Raw genomic sequence first — 11749 nt, forward strand, 5'->3', positions numbered from 1 at the left:
ATAGTCCCCTGATCAAAAAGCAAGGGGTCGGGTGGCTTGAGTTTAGAGTACAGGGTAGCTTAAAATCAGAACATTAAATCTAAGGTGGTTCATGTTTGGTAAAATGTGGCTATGAAAGCGCGGAGTGTTAAGGAAAAATGACCATATTTCACACATGCTAGATTTCTTTTTTTCTTTAAGGAGATGAGCCACACTTGAGTATGAGGGGCACAGGGAAACCACAGGGCAAAGCTCAGATCATATTTGTGGAAATTCCCTGAGCCAAGTCCTGTCTTCAGGGTGGGATGGAAAATGCTTGTTGACCTCCCACAAGAGCTTGCCTGATCATAACGTTGAGGGGGACTCGACTCTGCTTGTGCGTGTTAGTCACTTCTGGACCAATTAGACATCCCAAGTGCTCATAGTCTCAGGACATAAAGTCAAATCGGCATATGTGCATCTGACCTCGGAGGAGGGTTCCTTCATGTGAAGAGGTTTTCTCTGTCTTCCCTCCTAACCTGTCCTTTTTTCTTTCACCTTCAGTCACTGCGTTTTCACCAGCTAATCAGGCTTCAGTCTCCTGGGGTCTGTCACAGCTGCTCTTATATATGCAAACATTTACCTTCATGTAGCCTCTGCTACATTTTTCTTAACTTAATCACCATGTGATAATAGGGAAGGTCCTCCTGGATCCTGACTGGCCTGAAAAGATAAAAATATCAGAAAAGATACAAGTTAAAAATTCAATGATTTTTCCATATCTCTTTTTCTCTCTTTGATCAGATTCACCTCCAATCATATTGGAGGGGGAAATACTAGAGAGAGAGAGAGAGAGAGAGAGAGAGAGAGAGAGACTGTGTGTGTGCAAGAAGTGAATAATTAACCAGAAGTTGCCTAATCAAGATGGTCAGTTAATTAGAATTTTTCTATACCTGAATTTTAGGAGAAATGGTAAGAAAGCCAGGAATTAACATAAAACTTTTGCATGCATTATTTCAATTAATCTTCACACCTACACTGCCAGCTAGGTTTTTCTAAGCCCATTTTACAGACAAGGGAACTGAGCTCAAGGAGTTTCAAACAGGGACTGGCAAATTATGACCTGTTGACCAAAGCTGACCTACTTCCTGCTTTTGTAATAAAAAAAAAAATTATCTGAACTGACTGATTGACACCCGAAGGTCTGTATAGTGTCTGTGACTGCTTTCACACTACCAGGACAGAGTTGAGTAGTTGTCAACCTCTGGTTTAAAAAGTATGAGTATCTCCACCCAAAAATATGTGATAGGGATAGGATTTGACCTTTAACCTAGAATTTTTCTGGTTCCATACCCTGCAGGGCTTTGAGACAAGAAAGAAGAAAATAAGGTGATATTAAGTTTCATTGAGTAATCAAAATTACAAATAACTTTTTAATTTATAATAAAGAAAAGGCTGCTCTGAATGCTCTGAGGTCAGTTTAGAGTTGATGAGAGGTACTGAAGGATCTCCCCAATCCTACACACATCCTGATCTTTACCAAGAAAAAAATAGGTAATTACAGTACTTTTTAAACTGATGTGCACAAATATCACCCAAGGCTTCTTGTTAAAATGCAGATTTGCATCAGTAGTTCTGGGGTGGGGCTGAGAATTTTCATTCATAACAAACTCTCAGCCAATTCTTATGTTACTGGTCCTTGAACCACACCCTGAGTGGAAGGGGCTACTACACTTATGCCAAAATCCTCAGGCCAAACCTAAAGTAATCAGAAAAATTGAATAATCTTTACATATCTCCATAATCTTCAGATTAGTAAATCATTTGATAAAAAGTGACAGATCCAGGTTAGTTTATGCCACTGGTTCTCAAAGTATGGTCCAGGGGCAGGGTAGCTTCAACCACCTCTGGGAAAGGCTGTTCTGTGTTCGAACAAGTCCTCCAGGTGTTTCCGTTCTCTTAACCCCTTGTGGTAATTCTGGTGCATACTAAAGCTTGAGAACCACTGGTCTGTGCTATGGATATTTAATGAGGGTTGGTTGGTTCATTTATTCAACAATTCATTCACTCCTCTATTCATTCACTGAACATCTTGTAAGTCTATCTTTATAATATATTCAGTCTCTGTTATGTAGTGTGTAGGTCTGTACCAGCAGAGGAGAGAGACAATGGTGGAACGGGCAAAAACACATTCTGATATTATTCCAGGCTTTTCTGTCCCTTTAGTTGGGGACAAATAATTCCATAGCACTGCTATTATTTGACAACAGTTGAGATTTCCATAGACATTTTCCCATCTAATTAGTAAAGCCCACTATGTATGTCTGACCCACTTTTGAAAGTAGAAAGTGGTCCTGGTATATCCCAGGGAAAGAGGCCTGAGAAGACAGCGGGAGGCCTGCTTTGATTTGGAGGCTATTTGCTCCATGTCTTATTGTTATCTTCTAGTGCCAAGGTGTCTGTTTTATTGTTTGTTGGTTGGTTGGTTGGTTTTGGACAACTACTTGAGGATAAAAAAACAAAAAACAATGACCACTTTATGGAACTAGGAGAAAAGTCTTGTCCCATATGCGTATGAGTGAGACACCATCTCATACCACTTCAGTTTATCTCAGCTCACTTGTGAGGCTGTTGGCCACACAAACACCACTTCAGGGATGAACAGGTCCACGTGCATCCTTCCCGCTCTAGCCTTTTTCTCCTGCTGATGTCAAGGTGGGCGATGCTGCAGGACCACTGATAACTCACTTGGCTGTGGGAAAGCTAATGCCTCATGGGGTGAACTTTGACCAATGGTAGGCAGAAGCTCATTGTCTTTTCCACTTCAGCTTCCAGCCCTCTCCCAGCCTCTGAACTTTTCTGGTGCTGATTGTCTTTTCCACTTAGATTGATTCCTTTGTATCCTTGCTATAATTGCATATCTGAGTCATTTTCTAACAAGATGACACTACTTGGGAGAAGGCGCCGTGCCTCCTACTTCCTAGTAACCCTCAGAGTGGCTGGCACGGCACTTTCAGCTTTGGGTACCACTAGTTCAGTTGGAGAGGCTACTCTCCTGTCCTGGGTAAAGCTGAGTGAGTCCAAGGAAAAACTCTACCAGTTACATACTCCCAGACTCTCCTATCCTGAACCCAGACAAACTGCTTAACAACAGAAAAGTGTCTGTTTTTCCCGGTTTGGTTTAACGATTTTCCTGCAGATCCACATCTCTTTCTATCACAAAGAAACCACTTTCTCCTGCTGGGTAATTAATACAAATGTACAGTATGGCAAACATGTTCCCATAGACTGCTTATTTTGCTGGTAAATTACAGGAAATCCTATACAGTACACCTGGGATACCCTGCAGTTTGAAATTAGAATATAAAGTGTCTCTCAGTTCCTCCTACTTGGCCAGGATACTGGTCTGATTGTGAAAATCTTTCTAGTTAGACGTGTAATAAACTGAGATGGTGGCAAATTCATTTACTTCCCTTAGCTTAAAATTAATAAAGATTTTAATTCTAAGCTTGAAAAAGCCCCACCACCCTGTTTACAGCCCTCTGAGTTTACTAGAAGGGGATGCGATATGGTGTTGGCTCCCAGTTGTGAATTCATTCAAAAAACATATGCCACATACGCATTTGTAACCAAATCCTTACAGTTGAAGGCATGTGCCAGTAAAACTCCATGGCCAAGCTTTAGTTCTGTGTGATGTCACATCTATATGAGCCCTGCGATAGCATTAAACTGGCCACAGCTGTTTCTGATTGAAGCAATATAGGCCTCTTAAAGGCAGGCTGCCCCTCTCCTCCGCCCTTTCCCTCCCTCTTCCCCAGGGCCTTTCTTTATAACAAAAGCACTCCTTTATGAACAGGGTCACTGGGCTCTAGCTGGCTATTCTCACAGCCAGTCTGTAGTGATTTGGTTCATCCTGGAAATGGTTTTGTACACCCACCTGTGGGAGCACTCACACACATTTGCGCACACACACACATACACTAATACACACACATGCGCGCATAGGACTCAGAATGGCTTTCTTTTTGATAACTGAGGTGTAATTCTTCCCTAGGCCTGTGTGCTGAGGTACAAAGCAAACACCTTTCAGCCTCTTTCTTTTAGGAAAGAGTAGTCTAGCCCAGAACAAGCAGTTTGTGGGAAATATCAAACCTCCACTCTTCTTGCAAGGGGAGTGGGTAACGTGAGGGTAGGTGGCAAACATTTGCTGGATTATACCCCATCTTTTTGTTATGGAGTATGCTTTGTAGTTCAACAGGGGTCTATAAACTGTTTCTGAAAAAGCCAGATAGTAAATACTTTAGGCTTGCCGGCCACACACTCTGTCACCCCCACTCACTCTGCCATGGTAGTGGGATCCATAGACAATTCATAAGGTCTGACAAAACTTTATTTACAAAAGCAGGTGTTGGGTGGGGACTGGCCCACAGGCCTGCTATAGTACAGAGCTAATTCCGAGTGGGGCGGTCGGGCGCCAATGGGAAACTGGAAATGTTCCACGGCGAGGTAAGCATAGAAATTGAAAGTACATGCCTAGAAACTTTTATAGCAATTTGGCATTGCCCCGACATCCAGCCATATGAGCACTGCCCCCTTTCTCCGGAAGGATGGCCTAGTTCAGATGTTGCTGACCTCATGTAGATGATCGTATGTGGTAAGGCTGTATGTATACGGATCATGTTAAGTAGGACACACAGAGGTCCATGATGGATTTGAAGTTAAAAACAAAATAAAAGCAAACAAAGAAACAAAACTGATACATGGGTTGTTTGCCACAGTGGACCTCTGAGTGAGAGAGGTGCCAGCGTGCCAGCCCTAGTGCCCAGCCCCACTTGCCTGTTTTGGGAAGAGATACTGGGTCATCATCTCTACTCTGCCTGCTTGAAACCCTGAAACACAGTCTCCATTTGCACTGTTGGCCCTTCAGAAACAAAGGGGTCGTGCCTTTGTCTCTGGGAAGTCAGCCCAGTAGCATGAACTCCTGATACATCATGAGGAAGGTTGGGTTTTATTTCTTTTTCGGACTCATGGTGAAAGTTATTGGTTAGACCAGACCCAAAGGGAATAGGGAAGGAGGTGCAAATTGCTGAACCTGGAGAAAAAGAAGAAAAAAAAAAAAGCATTACTGCTTGATCCCAGACTGTTTTGTCTCTTTTCTAACTCCCCACCTCCTCCCTCCAGTAAAGCCACCTTCCCAGCCAGGCCTCTTTTATAAGGTGCTACTCACAGGGTTGGCCTCACAGTTTGTAAACACATAGAGACTTATCTGGGATCCAGGGTTAAGAATCTTCAAAACCCAAAGAAAACTTTGGAAATGTAAGGTCGTTAAGGACATGGACCGATTGCCAGATCTGGATGGTTTGGGGGCATTTTAACATACTAGTGCCCTTGGATTCCTACCCTTAAAAGCCATGATGTCACTGTGGAGGAATGTGATGTCAGGCTGTAAAGAGATCAGAAAGCTCTTGAAAATTCCTAGGCGATGTTGGGAAGTTTATATGCCATGCTGAACAGAAAAGACAGTGTTCTTTCTCTTTCTCCCCCCTCCCCCTTCACAAGTACCCCTGCCAAAGGCACGAAGGTGAGGCAGGCACTGCCTGGGAACATAGCTGGCTTTTATTACTAGAACTTGTTCATTCTTTAACAGAGTTGCAGTAAAACTTTTTTTTTTAAGTTCCCTGGCTTAACAACTACATGCAGGATTAAATGGTCAGCCGTCCCTTTTTAGAAAGAGAATTTACTCTTCACGAAGCAGGGAAGACACTTTCCCGGTGTTGGCCCAGAGCTCTCAGGAACATGGCAGTCATATGTGGATTTTCACTTAAGGAGATTCTGGAATCTGTGTCCTCTCCTTAAAGACTCCCTCGCTCTCCAAGGACTCAGTACTAATAACATTTTCTTAAATAATTTAAATTGATACACTTTCAAAGACAACGATCTCACATTCTGATGGTAAACTATTGGGTAAATCATGTGTCAAGAATGATTAAGGTGCCAGAGAGACTGATTTATGGGGAAAGATTAAAAGAACTGGATGTGTAGAGCTTGGCTAAACAGAGATGTGGAGGGGGCACCTGATAGTCATGTACTAAAATCAGGAAGGAGTGGGACCAAAGGAGAGGGGGGAATGATCTCGCCTAGAGGTCGGGCTCTGAGAGTAATGCAAAGAAATTCAGGAGGGGAGGCTGTCAGGTGGGAATCATGGAAGCCCTCCTGACACCGAGACCCATTAGATGGTGGGCAATCTCTCAGGAGGATTGCTGTAGGTCCATCTTCTGAGATGTGAATGGCCAGCTGGGAGCAAGCTATACTTGAGGGAACTATTCAGATAGCTGAGTACCTGAGATATGGGCAGCTTTTTTTGGTTCTGTTCTTTATTTTATTTTTCTCAGGATTGTCATTTTGATGCCTCAACTCTATGCAGAATAATGTATAGCAATAGCAATAAGAACAGTAGGGGGCCTGGGTAAGCCTGTATCTATCGATCCCTCTAGTCTTCCTCTTAAGAGATGATTCCTTTCCCTGCCTTAGTCACAGTATCCCAAAACCTAGAAGATGCACTTGTTCTTTAAGTTAAAGAATAAATAAAGTAAAGGTAAAGTAAAGGAAGAAAATATCTAGTTTTCATATTAATTTGGGAAAGATAAAATGCTTTGACCATTGTTGGGAAACAGAATAAATTCACTCGAAATCCCACTGACAAAGATAAATGATGCCAACAAGTCAGTGAGTATCATTCTTTCAGCATCATTTGTTCATTAAATGATTTTCACCGCTCTTGTTGTTTTAACTGACTTCAGGTTTGGGGCATCTATACTTTCTACCACATTACACCTTTGGTCACCCCAAATACCAGCAGAGTGTAAAGCCCAGGTGACTGCCTTCAGCTGCTAAACAGAGCTCTTAGTAAGTGATGGAATTTTAACTGACCCAGTGTGGGGATCCTGGCCAGATTCTGTTTATTTATATATTAGAGAGGTGAGACCACCAGGTCTTAGAATAACATTTTTTTGAATATTTACTACTTTCTTTTTTTCTCTACTCACTGAGTGTAAATAGAGAATTATAAAGGGCAAGTGGGGCTAAACAAGAGATAGTAGAGTGAAAATAAAAACAGAAAAAAAGAGGAGAGACAGGGAGAAGAAATAAAACTAATATAAAGGGACTGACAGTCTGGTTAATATTTCCATCCTCTCAAATCCCTGTTTCATATGTATTTTCTCTGTGAAACACAGTAGCAGCATACGGCTACTATTAATTTGACTTTCTCTTAGCAGCAGATAAAATATCCTAAAATTATGATGTTATTTAAAAAAGGTCAAGAGGGAAAAGGGCATATAATGATGTGGCAGGTCACTTTGAGAAAAAAAGGTTGCATAGGTGAGAAAAGATCACATCCAGTTAGGAAAGAAACTGAATATTTTGAATTTTGGCTCACACTTCACACACACATTATTTAAAAGCTCAGAGAGGACGATGATGAAGACAAATATCCAGCAGAATCCACCTGACCTACATACGAAAACAAACACATACATTTTCCAATATACTGATTTTTTTCAGCATGAATTCAAACTTCTGCTATTATAAATGGAGTACCCAGGTGTTTTCCTTAGAAGTCATCATATAGATTTTAGTTGAGCAAATATTTAAGTATTTTTGTTTAAATTTTAAGCTCTCACCGAAATTCTTGCTATAGCCTAAACGTCCTTTGTAAGACTGTTTCATAAAAATTTGGAACTAATATCTCAATGGAAAATGTAATGTTCCTTTACCCAATTGTTTTTTTTGCTCATGTGAATGTGTCACATATCATCGGTCAGTAAAGAAAGAATGCTGAGCTGCACTTGCCATACTGACACTAATGGGGGTGAAGAAATGAACCTCCCCAGCCTCTTCAACGCCAAAGGACTTTCCCTCATTTCCCCTCCACATGTACATGCCGATCAGAAAAGGAAGCCAAAAGATAGATTTGAATCTTGCTCCTAGCTTTTCTGGGTTTTCAGTTTTGTTTTCCTCTGCTGTTTGTCACTTTTGTGGATGTTTTGTGGGGGTGAGAATGTGTGTGTGTGTGTGTGTGTGTGTGTGTGGTTTAATTATATGAAAATTATACCGGGGGTTCAGTAACCAGTGGCTTGAAAATTAACTGAATTATGAAAGCTGAAATGTTGCTCATAGCATCAGATAATGACAAGGTCGCCACCACTGTCATATTCCAAAGAAATGTCACACTTGAATGGGGCTGAGATGGCTGTGTTGTCCCAGGGCCCCAGGTAGAAACAATGAAACAGGGGCTCCTCGGGTACTGTTTCGTCCCCTGTTTGAATCTAATGCATTCTTCTTTCAACTCGTTTTGGTTCTGCTGTGCTCCCATAACATATGGAGTCCCTGGGCATTCTGCTCTAACATGGAAACTTTGGGGGCTGGGAATAACTGATCATGAATAGATTGAAAATTCTCTCTAAGTGCCCCCGCGGGTGGTGGATGTAAAGGCTCATTGTGTGTTGTTTCTGTCTTTTACAAAAATTAAATATGTCTAGAATTATTTGAGTCCAACCGGCTATATTAGGGATCTAAATGCCAGCACACCCCATACACTACCAGATAAATGATGACAGATGTACGCCCTTAGTATCTCCTCCTATCTCCCCAGCTCTGGGCAACTGTAGTTAATTGAAAAGAAGGAAAGAGGAAATTGAGTTTGGGATGGAATCAGTTGGAAATGAAGGAAAAATCCAAATAAAGGACTTTGATGTTAAGCCAGTCCCAAACCAGTTGGTAGAGTTGGTGCAAATTGGGAACATGGATTGGAGGAGGGGCGGGGAGAGCAGTAATTTTGTGGAGCAGAGAGCCAGAGAAGGTACATGCCTGATGGGTGACATAACCCAGGAGGAGGTGAAGTGTGTGTCTACTTGCGTGGACCCTCAGGAACCCCCAAGGATTAGAATGCTGCTTCAGGAGAAGAGGAGGCAGTTTGCTGCCCTGCCCCCCAAATACTACAACCTCCTCTTCATCGGGCAGCAATATATTGAAGCTGATGTTGTGCATGCGTTGTTTATTTTCTCTCTTTTTTAAAATATATTTTTATTGATTTCAGATAGAGGAAGGGAAAGGAGAGAGAGACAGAAACATCAATGATGAAAATCATTGATCAGCTGCCTCCTGCACGCCCCTAAATGGAGCCCGCAATCCTCGCATGTGCCCTGATCTGGAATGGAACCTCAGTCTCCTGGACCCTAGGCCGACACTCAACCGCTGAGCCATGCCCGGCCGGGCTATTTTCTCTTTCAAGCTGAACATTACCTAAAACATAAGACAGAATACGAAAACATAAATATACTTTTCTTCTTTCAATCTTTTTCGCACCTGAGCCCAGATTCAGTGGGTTGCCTTAAGTGTCTTCAAGGAAAAACAAAGACATGACTAACAGTTACTGTTTTCCTGTCGAGGTGTTATGTCCTTTGCTTAAACCACCTCATTTAATCTCCGAAAGAGCTCAATGAGGTTAGTAATAACACCCCAACTTTAGAGATGAGAAACCCAAAATTTGGACAGGAAAACGAAGTAATTGCCAGAGGCCATCTAGTTAGAAAGCAGCTCAACCTGGACACTATTGCAAGTCAGTTGGAGCCAGAGTCTGTGAGTAAGCCATTAGCACTTTGCCTCTAAGCTAGGGGCCCATAGCTGGAGTAACCTTAATTCCTACGCTTCCCAGGACACAATTACTTTATCCTTTTGCCACAGTTTCTGCCTGCTTGACATCTGCCCCAGACAAGCGTTTCCTGGTATGAGCTCTGCACATAGCATAGCTCACTGGTGTTTCAGCAGCAGGAACACTGCTTTGGCTTTGAACCCAGATGTTCAAGGAAATGGCCGTGGCACTTGAGAAGGTGGGATACTTAGTGTAGGCTGAGTGCTGAGTGCCCACAAGACAGCAAAAGGACATGTAGACCTGTATCACTTGCTCTCTCCCCCACAGTGCATATTAGCTCAACTCCTCTAGAAATTAGAGGAGAAAGAAGGTAGTGGTGAGGTGACTGGTAACTAGAAGAGTGACCCCTCAATGAGAATTAATCAATAATTCTGTCTCATTAGATAACTAAACAATATGTTGGGATGTACTCTGATTAATCATGCTGAAACAATAAAACATACTGGAAAGGATATTCCTCAGTGTTTATAGTTGGTAGAATAAAAAACACTTGCAAGGAACACTTTGCAACTCTTAATTTTAAGGGAGAGAATATATAAACATCTGAAGATCTATCTTAAGGTTTGGACATCAAACAGGAAAAATATGTGACCTGTTGCTCAAGAAATGTACCTCCAAGGAAGAATGCAAAAAAAGAAAAAATTGTAACCAGAAATTCCATAGGTCTAAGTTATATGATACAGATACATGTCAATGATACCTTTTGGGAACAGAGGTATTTGGAATCTCCTCCACTTACAGGTGAAGAGAGAAAAATCTGTGTCCAACTTCCAATTCTCACCTTAATATCTGCTACAATGTCCACACTGGCTGCTGTGGTTCACTACTTCGTAGTGTGTCTGGGTTTAGTAGGGTGTTTTTTTTTGCTTCTTTCTTTCTTTTTTTTGTTTTCAGAAATAGTGGACACTATTTCCTGTGTGTGGAGTCCAAATCATATCCTTGAACTAGATTCTGTGTTAGGATAGGTCAGCCACTTTTTTTTTGTATGTGCTTAAAAGCCAGTGTGGAGAGAGCTAAAATAGCTAACCTTTTGAACACTAGCTAGATCATGCTCTATTTTGAGGGTTTTACTTGGATTAAGTTATTTTACATCCTCACTACACACCCAAGGAGGGAAGGACTTTTATTATCCCTGCTTTAAAGCTGAGGAAACTAAGATTCCAGACAGAATATCACCTCTAGAGTTGTATCATTTTCAGCCCATGGAGACTGGCCTCCCCTGTTGGATGTCTCTGAACAAGATGAGGAACAGATTGAGTGTACTTGGGTTCAAAGTTGACAATTATTCTTTTTTATTTTTAATTTAAATATACTCTTGACATATTATTTTCAAATTTCCATCATGTCTTCAGCTCTACTCATACATGTATAAGTGAGAGGCATAGTACTGACAGCCTAAAAGCAGAAATAAAAATCGGATCATGTGCTAGGACCTTGGCAGAAAGTACTCGTCTACCCAGTATCCTTAGAACACCATCTGGCTGGGGGTGGTGATGTGCTCAGGTAAAACATCACAACACAAACTGAAGTCTACATTGCTCAGACTCCTTTGCAGGTATGTGTGACCATGTGACACAATTCTGATCAAGAGGTGTAAATAGATATTTTAAGATGGAACTTAAGAGAAACTTAAGAGCAAAAGAAGCACCCTCTGCAGAGAAATAGTCTTTATACTTTATGCATCTTTTTCTTCTTCCTGATGCCTAAAGCTATCACAGACAGTCTATTGCAATTGAACAGGAAGGAAAAGGCAACAGAACTGCAGAAACTTCAAGTTTTGAGTCACCACAGGGACCCTGAATTTCACCTTCAGATCTCTAATTACTTAAGAGAAGATGTCATGAGGATTAGTGGATAGATATACGTAAAGGTTATGACAATACCACATATAGTAAACCTATAAGTGTGGCTATTATTTATTTTATTAAAGCCACTGTTATATAGGTCTCTCGTTATGCAGAGATGAACCTAATCCTTAGCTAGTATTAGTGCTAAGGATAGCTGAACAATGTACTAACAATTTATCTGATACGGTCTTTGAGAGCAGTACCAAGGTCTTCTGTAGGAAGTTAATTGTTA

This window comes from Miniopterus schreibersii (genome assembly GCF_964146895.1).
Source record: "Miniopterus schreibersii genome assembly, chromosome: 13".
NCBI lineage: Eukaryota > Metazoa > Chordata > Mammalia > Chiroptera > Miniopteridae > Miniopterus > Miniopterus schreibersii.